General features: G+C 45.6%; 1 pseudogene; it reads left to right on the forward strand.

Annotated features, from left to right (window-relative positions):
• The first annotated feature begins 291 nt into the window (after window positions 1-291).
• Window positions 292-13,996, forward strand: LOC137862423 (zinc finger CCCH domain-containing protein 11A-like; annotated as a pseudogene).
• The last annotated feature ends 598 nt before the right edge of the window (window positions 13,997-14,594 follow it).

Raw genomic sequence — 14,594 nt, forward strand, 5'->3', positions numbered from 1 at the left:
AGAGTGGTTGCACACTGGAACAGGCTCCCCAGGGAAGTGGTCACTGCACCGAGCCTGACTGAATTTAAGAAGAGATTGGACTGTGCACTTAGTCACATGGTCTGAACTTTTGGGTAGACCTGTGCGGTGTCAAGAGTTGGACTTGATGATCCTTAAGGGTCCCTTCCAACTCAGGATATTCTATGATTCTATTCTATGATAAAAATCTTACCAACTTCTATTACAGACCTGCTGAGTGCACCAGAGTTACTAATTTTTATTCAGGCTTTCAGGGGCAACTTCAGTTGGTTTAGCGCTTGGATTGCTATGTTAAAAAAAAAAAGCTTTTGAGGTCCTTTTTAAAATGAGACTGCTTTTTTGGAATTTAGGGCTGCGAGGTATCCTTGGTTTTGCTTTCTTCCCATTCCTTAGACCAGATTCATTCAGATTCTGAACAGCGTTCCCGGTCTGTTCAGGAAACTGGAAGGCAACAAGCAAAATGATGAGCTCCTTGGGCAGTCAAAAGAGCTAAATCTGGAGAGTGTTTTGAGTCAAACTTCCATGCTAAGGAGCACCAGTAATTGTTAGAAGTAGATGCAGAGGAACCTGCATGGCACTGGGTGTGTTTCTGAAGGTGCTAAAGGTGCGAAGTGACGATTCCTATCCATAGTAAAGAAGAGAAGGAAAGCTTGCACTTAACTACTGTTTTTATTCCCTTTGTCCAGCAGTCAAAAGCAGTAACTAATATGAGAAGCCAACTTTTCCTCTCTTTATTTTAGATTTGGGAAAATTCCCTGCCAAAAAAACATTTCCTGGAAAATTCACTAGTGTTTGTGTGAGTAAAAGGTTCCAACCTTTGATTATTAATTTGTAAGAACTATTTCATCCACTTTTGTCCAGAAGAGTCAGAAATAATTTGCACAGAAATGTGCAGCGTTTTCATGAAAGGATTCAGAATCACTCTAATTTGAACTTTATCTGGTCTGGTTGCATGTTTTGTGACATTTAGTGTCTTTAAAAAAAAAAAAAAATTAAAATTTCTGACTTCATCTCAGAAAAAAGAAAAACAAAATGCTTGTGGCTAAATAAAATCTGTTGCAGCTCTGCTCATCGAAAAATCATTGGCTGTTAAATTGAAGAAGACCTAAGTCGTCTTCTCTAACCTTTCATGATCCTGCAGCAATGGATGAGGATGGAGATATGGATTAGGGAACAGCACGTGATGGCAAACCTGTGGTATTTGCTACAGCGCAGAAAGAAAAACCCAATTGCTTCCAAAAAATCCAACTAATTCAAAATCCTTGGTATCATGCAGCCATGCCACTGGCAAAGTGAGCATTCCCCTGCCTCTCAAAGCTTGCTGTACCCTTGATCTGCTGTCTTCCTGCTCTTAATTGATTGCAACTCTACGTGTCTGATCAGGGCTACGAGTTGTTCTCGCTATGGAGATCATACAACATACACTGTGCACGCTTGTGTGTATAGATCTGTTTATCCTGTATGCATGTACATACGTATGCATATTTGTGTGCTGGCCCCCAGATCACTCATGTTACAAAGCATCGGCCTCGAAGGCATACTCATCAAAATCTTTTGTAGAGCCTCCATTTTTTTCTAGTTCCCTCAAAATGAGAGAATTTTTACGCGCTCTCTGTGTCGAAAAGGCAAAAATTCTGATTTTCACTGTCGCTCTCGCTAACTTTCTCTCACTCCCTCCTCGTGTGTGTATCAACACAGATGTGTGTATGCATATGCACATCTGTGGATTTATATGCACTGGTATGTTTTTTGCTGTACAGGTAATAAAGACAGGGAAAGGTTTTTGTGTTTTCTTAATAGGTGAAGAAATCTTGAAGACCAGAAATTGGAACATACTGAATTTTAAATTAAAAAAAAAAAAAAGTTAGATTGACCGGCTGTAGAACATGGAGCCTCATTTTTGCAGCCACTTTGAATCACGAGTTCATCTCTAAATGCGCTGGGTTTTTTGTTTTTGTTTTGTTTTGTTTTTTGGTTTATGTTGTTTTGAAGAGCTAACTAACCCTGGCTGTCTCCAGTCTGAGAGAGCATTCAAATGGACTTGCTTCCTCTATTAGTTATAAGCTGTTTAAAAGCGCATGCTATGTTTGAATTGTGGATGAGAGGTTCCCTTGGCAAAGTGAGGGGGAAAATTCTTCCTACCCCTTTATTATTAATTCACGGATTCAGTCTTGGTTCGGCCTCCAGGAGAAGTTAACTGGAAGTCTTTGAAGATCTGTAACTTTGCTGAGGTTGTCCAGGTAGGTGAAATGGAAGACCCACAGTGCCTGCAACGTGCTGTTTAATGCGTCCTAACTGTGTTCTAGAGAAGTTATTTGTAGCCAGAGTTGATTATTGACTTGCATGTATGATCAGGTGGATTTTTAAGGAGTGACTCCGTTTTCAGGCTTCCAGATGTGCTCCAAGTCATCTTATTGAGGATGTGGAAGAGAACGCTTGCTTAGGGAACTTTCATATTTAGTTAGTTCATGTAACAGCTGATTTCAAGGCTTTGCTCTCTTCGAGAGACTGATAACTTGATTTGATGAACTGAAGAAAGCTGGAAAAATGTTGGTTCCTCATTATTTTTCACTTGTTACTTTCTTCAGGAGGGTTACTTTTCAAAAGAAGATTTCCCTGCTCACAAGCCAGTAGAAGACTTTCAGCCCAAGCAAGGGTGAAGACAGCTCTCTCCAAGAGCAGAGGAAGTCCCTGTGGAGAGAAGCCGAGCTTGTTAGCAGAACTCGTCGGCATGTCTAAACAAGGAGACGATTGCTACTTCTATTTCTATTCTACCTGTACCAAGGTATGGCTGGCTTTCCTTTGCTTTGCTTTTTTTCCCCATTTTTTTCAGGAAGGAGTAGATGAGGAGGAGGAAGCACACTGGTCTTTGGTTAACTTGAGAACCAGATAGATTCTGAATTCAGTTGTAGCAACCTTAGGCAGCAGCATGGCCATTTTTGAGGCTGTACTCTATTTTCCTTGTTGGTTTCCTTTTGGTTCCAGGGAGACAAATGTGCCTACCGCCACTGCGAAGCTGCTCTGGGCAATGAGACGGTCTGCAAGCTGTGGCAGGAGGGTCGTTGTCTCAGGAACGTCTGCCGATTCAGACACATGGAAATTGACGTGAGTGCCTAACGATGTGTTCTCAAAATCAATCAACAAAAGCATTTTTCAGTGCCGTAGGTGTACTGATTGTGCTTGTGCAGGATAGATTCGTTTGCTTCAAAACCATACTGGTTTCTGTTACCAAGAGAGGGGGTGGGAGGAAGCAGAGGGAAATAAAATCCTTCAGATAACGCTGTTCTAGCTGCCTGGGGTAGGAAGTGGGGAAAGTTAAAGGTGCAGAAGAACTAAGTGTCCAAGAAGTAGTTCTAGACAGGGTTAACCTAGGCAATTTCAGATGTTCTTTTTCCCTCTGAATAATGCTAGTATAATCCTAGGTGTATTAGTTTAAGCCACCCTCAACTGATGTCTGAGAGTGCCTGTCTTCTCAAACTGAATGATGACAAATCTAAATGTGCATAGTGGTTCCAGCTTATGCAAACTTTGTGAATATGCCCAGAAATACTCCACTGAACTGAGAAACTGACCTTTGGAATGATGTTTCAGCACTGGGTTGTGACAGCTGTCATGATCTGGAGCTGCGCATCTCTTTGCAAGCCTCAGGTGCATGTTATCACGAGCTTTTCTTTCTTTCTGTCTTCAGAAAAAGCGCAGTGAGATTCCTTGCTACTGGGAGGAGCAGCCGGGAGGCTGTCAGAAAGCCAACTGTGCTTTTCATCATGCAAAGGGACGTGACATCGATGGACAATTCTTCCCACCAAGCAAGAGTGAGTTTAGGTCCTTTTTCTTGAAGCGCTGAAGACTTAATTTGGAGTATTACTTAGTGGGTGCCAATCCTGTAGGGGGCATCAGGTAACTGTTCATTTGTGAGTGCAGGAAAAGGTCTGCAGCCATAGGTGTACTGCACCGAGTGTACTGCTGGTGTTTGTTTTCTGCTTTCGCGCTCAGCTTCTCTTGGCTTTGTGTGATGTTTGCCTTGCAGTTTGCTTCCTGTTGTTTCATCTTTTGCTGGGTGGCAGGGAGATGTGTTGTTGTTCGAAGGGAAGTCATTGTTGACGGTGTAAACAGTGATGGGATGGGCAAAAGGAGATGCTGAATTCGTTGTCTGTGCGGGTTATCTGCCTTTCCTACCACCTCTTTGCCAAATTGTGGTCAAAGTTTTAAACTGCCATATTACCGATGATCCTCCTCTTCCTCTAGCTACACTGCCAAGTCCGCCTGAGTCCGCGGACGATGCTTTGAAAGTGGCTCAGATGTCACTGCAGCAAAACAAACTTTCTGTCCAGTCAAATCCCTCTCCACAGCTAAGGGGGTGATGAAAGTGGAAAACTCTGAAAATGTCCCAAGCCCTACACACCCTCCAGTTGTAATCAATGGTGCAGATGATGATGAAGATGATGATGGTGAGCATGTTTTGGTTCTTGGAAGGAATTTGTGCTGTAAATGGTTGTGTAAATCTTTGGTTCTTGAAGGAATCTGTGCTGTAAATGAATGTATAAATCACAGATGACCTGAGGTCTGACTAGCGATAGGGCAGGCAGTGTGGCCAGGTCACTGGTGGCTTTGTCTGGCAGTCAGTGGACAGAACCTGAAACGTTGGAGGAAAGCTTAGAACCACTCCTGGCTTTAGCTGGTCTGTTGTGTAAAGTTCTATGTGAAACTAGGAAGGAAATTTCTTTTTTCTGTCTGAAGAGCAATGTGTTGTGTAGTAGTTAAAGCTGCAGAGAGAATCTAGAGTCCTAGATGTTTTGTCCTAGTGTATTCTACTTAGGAGTTCATCAGGTCAGTGTAGCTGTTTTAAAAAAAAAATAAATAAAAAAAACAGCAACAAAGTTTTTTATATGAAGCATGGGCTGAAGTGTCACTGCATGAGCTACGTAATCATGAACAATCTGGTCTATGCATAACTGAATAGATTTTTCCCCTTCAGACCAACTTTCTGAGGAAGGAGAAGAAACTAAAACTCCCGTCCAGCAACCAGCTGCGGAAGGCAAAAATGGATTACGGGTGATTTCCACTCGCAAAGGCAGTTCTACTGCTACTAAACAAGGTATTCCAGCACCTTAGTAGGATAAATCAGAAGAACTTGACAGTTAACTCAAAAGCAGTGTGGTGTAAAAACACAACAGAATGTAGGGGTGCTGAATGGACTCGGTTATTTCCATGATCTCATTTCTGCCATTCATACCATCATGTGCCCATTGGGTCAGAAAGGTGAACTCCTTTTCTTTACTTTTGGAGAACAAAACAGGGCCACAGCGTGGAGTTGAAATGGCTGCACGTGCAGCCTTGCAACCACTGTTGATAAGCCATATCTAACGACAGAGGGATCTAATATCGTGTAAATGGATTAAAATTAAAACTACATTTTTAAGCCTGAAGGATGAAAGGAGGGGCAAAATGCCCTTGGTTCTCTGGCTCTTTCACTTGTGAGGAGTGTTGACAGGCTTTATTCTAAATACTTCAGAAAGTTGCTGAGCGCTAAGAAGCCTGAGGAGCTGTGGTCCTCAGTGAGTGCCTCTAAGCCTGTCTCATGAACTGTTTCCTGTTTTCAGAGGGCAATCTGAATTTTGGAATAAAAACACTTGAGGAAATCAAATCGCAGAAGATGAAGGAAAAACATAAGAGACACGGTGGTGAGTTAATATTCCCTACTTTCCTATCCTGTTCACGGCAGGTGATGGTGCCTGGGAGCTGCTTGAGGGACAGACTTCCATTTTTAGCGGGGGGCATCAAGCAACCTGATTCTCAGCCAGCTGGTATTCTAAATGGGAGTTCAAAGGGCAACCAGAGGCAAATTAGTCACCTCTCTTATTTACATGCTCTGCTTGCTGTATTTTGGACAGTAACAAATAATTTAAAGTTTTTTGTTCTTTCTGATAGTTTTTTATGTTGGGTAAACTTCCTTATGTTTTGGTTGCTCTGAACAGAAGGTTCTTCAAGATCTTCTCTTCGTCCCATTGATTCTATGATTTTTTCTGCTCTAGAAAAGGAAAACGTCCAGACAGTGGTGAGAACTGTGACACTGTCTTCCAGGAAAGGTAATAGTGAATGCTTTTGTTTTGATTTCATTACTCCTAAACTGGAGGGTTAAGCAATAATTAAAACAATTCACCCATGTTAGCCTTCTGGTGCTGCCTTCTGTTCAAAACGTGCTTTTATGCTTAAAGTCCCTGGTTGTACTGGCAAGATTTGGTGCTCAGGTTAAGTGCAGTGGCAGGAGAAAAAAAAAAGTGTCAGTATGCAAATAGGGGGGTAACTGAAAAACAGAAGAGTAAGGAGAAGAAAGAGCTGTAGAAGACAGTGCTGTATAAGAAGCAATTTCGGAGGCATTAAAGAGGCTGCCAGTGGCAGGTGTGGACACAGTATGACAGGAGTTTGTGTATAAATTGTTTAGAGCTGTGCAAATGCTTTTGAAAGGGAAAAAAGTGTGGAAGTACTTTTACTCGTAGACATTCACCTTCGAAAGGACTATTTGTCAGCATTTGTACCTAATAATATTCTGCTTGCTTATGCAGCTTTGTTCTGCACAAAGTATAGCTGTCAAGCAGACTCAGATTCACTCTCTACTGTCTCAGCTGGAATTTGAAGCAAGCACTGAGACTATTAATATTTTTTTCCTATGTTAATTATAGTTAAAATATGAGTTTATGTGGTTTAGCTGTCAAAACAGTGTCTGACTGGGGTTTTTTTGGACATGGGCTAACAGGATAATATTTCTGTTGGCTACTGGTTTCTGTGAAATAGAAAAAGAAAATCCCTTTTGTTTTAGGGGAGGAACCTGTGGTTCGACTAGATCTTGCTGCTAGACAAGGAAAACGGAAAGCCTCCGCGGGTAAGAACTTTTTATGAGCTGTTACGTAGGTGCTGCCTTCTATATATGACTGCATTAAAGAGTATTTTTGATGTGTGAAAGGAAAATACGTTGCAGTGGAGATCTGTGTTGACTGCAGAAATGGTCAAAAAAAAAAAAAAATCATTTATCAGCTGAAAGGCAATTCTATGAAAATATGCTTGAAAAATAGAAGCTTATTGTTGACTGTTCTCAAAGCTTCCTGCAAAGAAAAGTTCTTACAATATTCCTTGTTTTCTCTGAAGATGATGTAAGCACCCTTCCAGTGAAGCGCCGCCTTGCTGAAAGGCTGGGGAAGAAGGTAGAGGCTCCGGGAAATGCTGACAAAGCACCCAAGAGAGATCCAGGTACTAACCGGGCATCTGGATTGGATTCCTGGGTTTTGTATTTAGTCTTTCTGTTTGTCCTTTTCCAGTGATGTTTCTTTTTGCATGTTGGCTGAGGTGGTAATCACTGGGGTTCAAAGTTCCCTTTCCTGTCTTGTTTTGCAATGTGAACCTGAAGTTGACATTCTGCAGCCTCCCTAATTCGTTCTTTTTCTGTTTTGCAGTTCAAGTTGCCAAGTCTCTGAAGGACAGGCTGGGATTACCTCCGAAACAGACCAGTACTGAGAGAGGTAACAGCTAGATATTAAATATGCTTTCTCCTCCTTCCTTTCCATGAACTTGGACTGCTTTCATCCATCCCTAAAAACTAATTGAAACGAAAACAAAGAACTGATGCCTCTTGCTTGAGTGCTGAAGCTCTTCTGACAGCCACTATCAGAAATCTGGCTCTAGGTGTGTGTTTCTTTTCTACTTGTGCCTCGTCAAGGTTTTTGGCTGCTTCTGTGAACCGTTCCGTACAATTAGAACAGAACCACTGCCAGGAGCAGGAATTTGAAATGCAGTCTGAAAAAGTACTAAAGTAAAGCAGCATTTCTGTGTAGCAGTTCTCTCTGGGTAGGGCTGGTCTTCAAAATACAAGTGGCTCAGCGGAGGAGGAGAATGTTGTTCTAAGGATATTGTTCTAAGATGCATTATTGGGAACACTCAAGATTAGTTTTCCTTAGTGCTCTGACAAATGTTGGAGACTGAAACTATTGCTGGACTCTCTTTAAATGTTGGTGCTTCTCCTCATTTCTTGATGATGACAGGGAAGGCTGCTAAGCCGATGGGAGAGATCCATGTGAAAACACTGGAGGAAATCCGTCGTGAGAAAGCTCTTCAGAGACGCGAAACTCAAGCCAAAGCCGAGGCTGAAGGGCATGGTAAAACTGAAGATTCCAGCGCAGGGGCAAGACCTGCTCGTGCAGCTCCCTCAGCACAACCCGGACCTGCCCCAGCAGAGCAGAAATCTTTATGGAGCACAAAACTAACAGGTGCTCCATAAACAGATGCTTTAATGCCTGCCCCAGTGAGGTGCTTCCCATCTTGAGCAAGTTCAGTTTGCTCAGGATCTGCTTCATGGATAATTGCTGAATGGATTGCACATTGTAGCCTGTCTCTCTCTCTCTCATGGGGCACAAGGAAATAAATGCACAAAGGAAACAAGTACCCAGCTTTCTTTATTTCTGCCGTTGACCAAACTTTTTTTTCTCTTCTTTTTCAGGTGCTTTAAAAAAAGAAAAGAAGGCAGTGGAATTGAACCGGCCTTTTCCTAAACTTTCCTCTGTGCCTGATGTACAGGTGAGTCCTCTGTGAAGACACACATACATTCGTACAATTTCTGATCATTCTGACAAGTTTGGTTACTCACCATGTGCCACCCTCTTGAGTGTGTTCTTACCCTTCAGCACCTGGTAGGAGCTGCAGTGCAGTCTAAAGCCTATCGCCAGCAGCATTTCCAGACAACTCTGTACTCCTCAAACTTGGAATCAGTCTGTTTATACCACAGCAACAAAGAAACCCTGTTAGCACCAGCTGAAATCTACACAGTTAACGTGGAGGGAATTCTTTTTGTTCTTACTGACTTGATCTGTCAGACATGAAGGATTTAATACAGAAGGCCAGAGTTCTGTGTTCAAGGAAATCAATCTGTCAGTGGATACTGTCTAGGGGAACTTGTATGACTTTCTGCTGCTTAAAAAGAATGGGATAAATAGATGTACAGCAGAACACCCTAGCTGTTTAAAGAAGCTTGCCATAGTGGATATTGCAGATATGTCAGACTGTGTCCATAGTAAAGCATGGCTCTTGTTACAGGCAGAATTTTAGGGGAAAAAAAAAAAAACACAACAGTAACCTGAACGATATTAATACGCTGTTCCACATCAAGACCATTTTGGAGGGATTGCTGATCAGATTTTCTTAACGAAATCTCCACGGATTTATTTTTTTTTTTTGTCCTATTCATGCACTGCTTTTCTTTCCTTCTAGCCCACTCAGCAGAGTGGAAGTCTTAAATGTCCAGAGAAGAGCTTTGAAGAGAGACGGTGGGAGAAGTGGCAACAGAGAGAACAACAAGAGAAGCTTGGGAAGGAGGAAGCTGCTGTCAAATCTACTGCTGGCTTCTTTCATACCGAACCAGCAGGGAAAGTGGCAGCTCAATTTCAGGGCCGGGAAGCTAAAAGTAAGTGTTGAAGGTTAAGAGTTCCTTAGGTTGTCTTCTGAAATACAGACAGAAGATGACAATTCTCATGCTGTAACTCTGGCTGGGTGCATTTTGCCACGCAATGCTACGAAGCGAAGTGTGTACTTTCTTTTTCTTAGTTTGTTTCTTTTCCTGCCAGCCAGATGTTAGGTAAGGAACGGGAGAGTAGAAAATGACACTACAAATTTGGACTTTGTAGAACAACTTAACTGTGGGACATTACTGCAAGGGTGAGGCAGCTGGTACAACAGTTGCATACACTCTTGTCCTACTCTAACTGCTGCTTTTTCCTTTCCTAGAGGGAGCAGGACTTGAAATATAAAAGCTGTCTATATTTGTGAACCTAGCTTGCACTTAGGATTGCTATGTGTCTGAGGTTTCCCTTGTCCTGGATTCTTATTTACTGTAGCTATTCGGTTTCTGTGTTCCTTTGTATGGATTGTTGGTAGACAGAGTTTACTATGTGGAAAACATTCCTGAGAATCCAGGCAATGGCGGTGCAATTCTGCTGGCCAAATGCATTTAACTGTGTAGAAGGACTGTGGAAATGATGAAGAGAACCTGGATTTTTCCTGAGGCAGAGCAAGACTGTATCAGTTCTCTCTTCCTTTTACTCTAGCCAACTTGATGACATCTGCGAAGCCTTCGGGTGGGAAAGTGACTTTCCCCAAGAAGAAGGCACTGAAACGTAAGGCACCTGGGAGTTATCCCTCTGCCATAGGAGCTGTGGAACTCCGGACTGCGTTGGATGCTGACATGATGGGACCTCCAGCCAAAAAAGCAGCCATGGTAAGGCCAGGGGCTAATGCAGAGATGGATCCCTTGTTAAATTTCTACCCTCCTCTAGGAGAAAAGGTGGAAAAGGCAAACGTTCTGCAGGCCTTCTGTTTCCTTTGAAATCCAGTAGCTGTCTACAGGATGCTTGTAGAACCCTTCTGTATTTATGAGCTGAATGGCACTCTTTAACCGGTACTCTGATGCTGTGATTTCTCTGGTGGGGGGGATTTTGTCCATGAATGCCATGTTCTTAAAAGACACAAGATCATGAGCAACCTCCAGGTGAATGTGAACTTTCTTCAGGAGCACCTTGGTTTTGTATTTTGGCCACGGCTCCGCAATGCCAGAGGAGAAGCAGTGTGGAGGAAAAAGCTATTAAGGAATCTTTTACCCATGTGTCATAAATACTGTTTTGCTGCTTTCTAGGGTGTTTCAGACGTGCCGGAGCACATCCCAGCCATCAGACTTGAAGAAAATGCCCAAAACAGGTGACAACCCCAACTTGTTCTTTTTCTTAATCAGTGTATATCCCCAGGGAAACATAAATTCTGTCACATGTGGGAAAAAAGGAGGGTTCTGAGATCATTAAAGCCCAAATCCATCAAAGGAATAAGTCACCTGAAACCACTTTCTAGCAGCTAGCAGGATTGCTTAATTAGGCTTTCTTTAAATGCTGCAAGTCAGCACAGCTTTCCAGTGACTTCTTGGGTTGTCTGAATACCTGAACGAGAAGGAGGTGAAGTTCTACTTCCTCATGAGGTGATAGATGAGGAGTAGTGTCCTCTGCCTTTTGGTCCTCAAGAATGCCACCTCAACTCCAGGTGCCCTGGCTTCACAGATAAAGCCCCAGACTGAAAAATGTAGCTGGTAACACATCGGGCTCTAAATGTAGCCCTGGGTTGATTGATAACAATCCCTGTATAAGATTGAAGCGTAGGAGGGCTTGCCTACAGTTTTAAGAGCCGGTTTGCAGAAAAGGGATTTCCCGTTAAGAAATGGCATATCCTGATTGTTCTTTCTTGCTCTCCCAAGACCTGAAGTGCGTCTTGGAAGCCCGGCAAGATTAGAGGAGCAGATGGAGACCTCGACCTCAGCTTCTTCCCAGCTAGAAGAGGCACGGACACGCCGGCTGAGTTCCACAGGGAACGCGCCCTTATCTGTGGATGACGATTTGGAGAAGCTACTTTGGGAAATCTCAGGAGGCAGACTGGAAGCCGAAATCGACTTAGACCTAGGGAAGGACGACGATGAGCTCCTCCTTGAACTCTCCGAGATGACTGACAGTTGAACTGCATAGTCCTATGGTATATTAAAAAAAAAAAACAAAAAAAAAAACTGTTCTTCTTGTTGGATACCCCGAGGTGATCCTTTTTCTAACTGAGGCTTTGCAATGAGACTTAAAGCACAGTCTGAACTGGTAGAAATTGGCAGGATCTGCACTCAGTTGTCCTAAATTTTCCTGCTGCTCAGAGTTAAGGGCTTGTGCATCCGTTCTGTAACTATAGGTGGCTACCTTCGCTATTGAGAGGACAAAGCACTTCTTTTGGCACAGAAAGATCTCCATTGGCACGCCATGGTGGCTGCAAATCGATCTTCTGGTGGAGCAATGCCCTGAAGGCTTAAACATAAAGCTTCTTCCTTCCTCCCCCCTTGGCACAACTCGATGTTGGGCACATTGTAAAGCTTCGGTGTTCTGATTTCTCGGACAGTTGATAGCCAAATCCTGGAGTTACTATGTCAACTCTTGACTTTTACTCGTGTATGCCATTGTTTTGACTGTACCCGTGTCAGATGATGAAGCTGTAGGGGTGGGAGGGAGCAGAATCGTTATTCCAGTGTGTTGTGGACTGAGCTTGCTGCCAGGAGTGGGGGTGGGGGTCAGCCCACCCAGCCTTACTTTCAGTTATCAGGGATGATCAAATGGTGAAAAGCAGCAGCTCTGCCATGCGGCTCCGCTACCCCCACTCCCTTCTCTTGTGCTGTACCAAAGTTCCCCCAGGCTTTGGTTGGTGCTTTTTGCTGGTGTGAGGACTCCGGGGCGAGCAGTCGGGACTCTGCCGCAGTCATGGGGTCGATGAAGGGTTGTTTAAGTGCCTCTTGGTTTTCAAAATTGCTCCCCTGAGCTGCTGGCTCTGCTGCCTGCTACAGCAAATGTTCGGGTGCCATCAGCATCGCGCTTGGGCGTGGGCACTGACCCTGCGGAGGACAGAGCTGAGATTCGGGTGTATTGTGTACCCTGCCACCAGCCAGCATTTTTTTTCCCCTAGCAGATCAATTTTGAATTATTTTCCGACCTTTTCGCGGCACGGTAGGCTCTTCCCGCTATGATTTGTGAAGCTGTGGGGGCCCTCAGGCATTTGCTGCTGGTAGAGGAAAAGCGCTTGTCGAATTTGTTGTAAATACTTAATGTTTGGACAAAAACACGCTTCTGTGTGTGTGTGTGTGTGTGTGTGTGTGTGTGTGTGTGTGTGTGCTGTGACACCCCGGCCCCACCAGGGAAAACCTCTGCTGACGAAACTGCTGCTGGAGCTCACGCAGGCCTTCATCGTGCCGAAGGACTTCACGGGGACTTCTGCCCTATTACCCCTTCACTTCAGGGCTAAGAGCATCTTTTGTGGATCCAAAGCCTTTTTCTCACCCTTTCTTTGCAGCTGAGAAGCATACAGGCATGGCACCAAGGCTCCTCTGTATAGACCACAGCCTTGTTCTTAAGCACCCAGCTTTCAGGACGTTTTCAGGACAAGAGAGCCTATAGTTGGGATCCAAAGCCGCCTTTATCACCTACACCCTCCGTTTTTGGACCCAGGCTCTCACTTTTAGGGCCCAAAGCATTCTTTTTAGGCCCTAGAGTCACATATTAAGGCAGAAAGCCTCTTCCTTGGGCTCCAAAGCCTTGATTGAAAGGATAAACCCTCCTTTTGACAGGATTGTTCTTGCTTACACGTCAATCCCACAGAGCAGGCTGCCATTTCCAAGGGGCAATTCCCTATTTTTAGGGTCCACAATTTTATTATAAGATGCACCATGGCCTTCTTAGATGGCAAAGCCGTATGTGAGAGGAAGAGCCCTGCTTTCAAATCCCCAAATCCTCATGCTAGGAGCCGAGGCCTGAATTTTAGGGTCCAAACATCCATTCTGAGGAAGCAGAGAGTGGAGTGTGCACCACGCTGCCCTGACATTTTTTGGCCCCAGCATCACATATTAGGGCAGAAAGCCTCTTCCTGGGGCTCCAAAGCCTTGTTTGAAAGGATAATTCCTCCTTTTTAGTGGCTAACGATTTCTTGTATCCCCCTAACTCCCTCTCTCAGCCATCCAACCCGCAGGGCTCAGGACTTGTTGATGCTCTAAGGAAAAGCCTGAGGAGACAGAGAGCTGTGTGTCCAGCCCACAGGGCGCCGGACAACAGGCTGGCCAGGACAAGGAGACAAAGAACAGGCAGGCAAACAGCGCGAAAGAAGCAGGAAAGCTGGAGGAAGAGGTTCTGCCTCTGTTCTGCCGCTGGCTGGAAAGCGGATCTGAGAAGGGACAGCCTCGTTCGCAGCTGCTCGGAAGAGAGCCCCAGCTCGTGTCTGGAATGCTCTGGTGTCCCCAAGGCTGCCAGCACTGGGAACAGCCTGTTGATGGCGGTGCCTCCCCTTTCCTGGTGTCGCAGAGAAAGGGAAGCCCATGCAGGACCCCGTTGGGAAGGCCTGCAATGCCATGGGAGGGCCTGCGTGCTGGAGCAGGGCAAGAGAGCGGGGACAAGCGGCAGAAGAGGCTGGAGAGGGGGGAAAGGTGTCCGCAGGTTGCTTGTAGCTTCTCCCTCCCCTGGCCACTTAGCGCGAGGCGAAGCACAGCCTGGACACTGGCGATTCGGGTGCAGAGCTTTATTCGGACAAGCTGCCGGCCGGCTGCCAGTCCTCACCCCCCCGCTGCCCCGCACGCCGGGGGGGCCGCCCCCAGCCCTGGCAGGAGGGCCGGGACGGTGGTGGGGGCCGGGGGGGTGGTATCCACGGGGGCTGGAGGGCGCTGGGCCGGTCGCGCTGCAGCCGGCTGGGGTGCGCTCGTCCAGGCCCGGGTGGCGGCCGCTGGCGCTGGGCCCGTCTCGGTGCCCGGGCTTCCGAGGCTGCGGAGAGGCGCCTGCGGAGAGAGGAGGCTGGGCAGCACCCGGCGGCCGCGCCGCAGCACCTCACCGGCGGTGCTGCAAGGCCAGCGGCAGCCGGCCGACGGGGAGCTGGGGCGAGAGACGGCCGCTCACTGCTGTCTTCTCCTGCGCAGCCGGATGACCCCGCAGCACAGAAGCGTGCCGAAGAGCAGGGAGCCCACGATTGCCGCCGCGCTCACGAGGCAG

The sequence above is a fragment of the Anas acuta genome, chromosome 11 (assembly GCF_963932015.1).
Source record: "Anas acuta chromosome 11, bAnaAcu1.1, whole genome shotgun sequence".
In the NCBI taxonomy this organism is placed as follows: domain Eukaryota; kingdom Metazoa; phylum Chordata; class Aves; order Anseriformes; family Anatidae; genus Anas; species Anas acuta.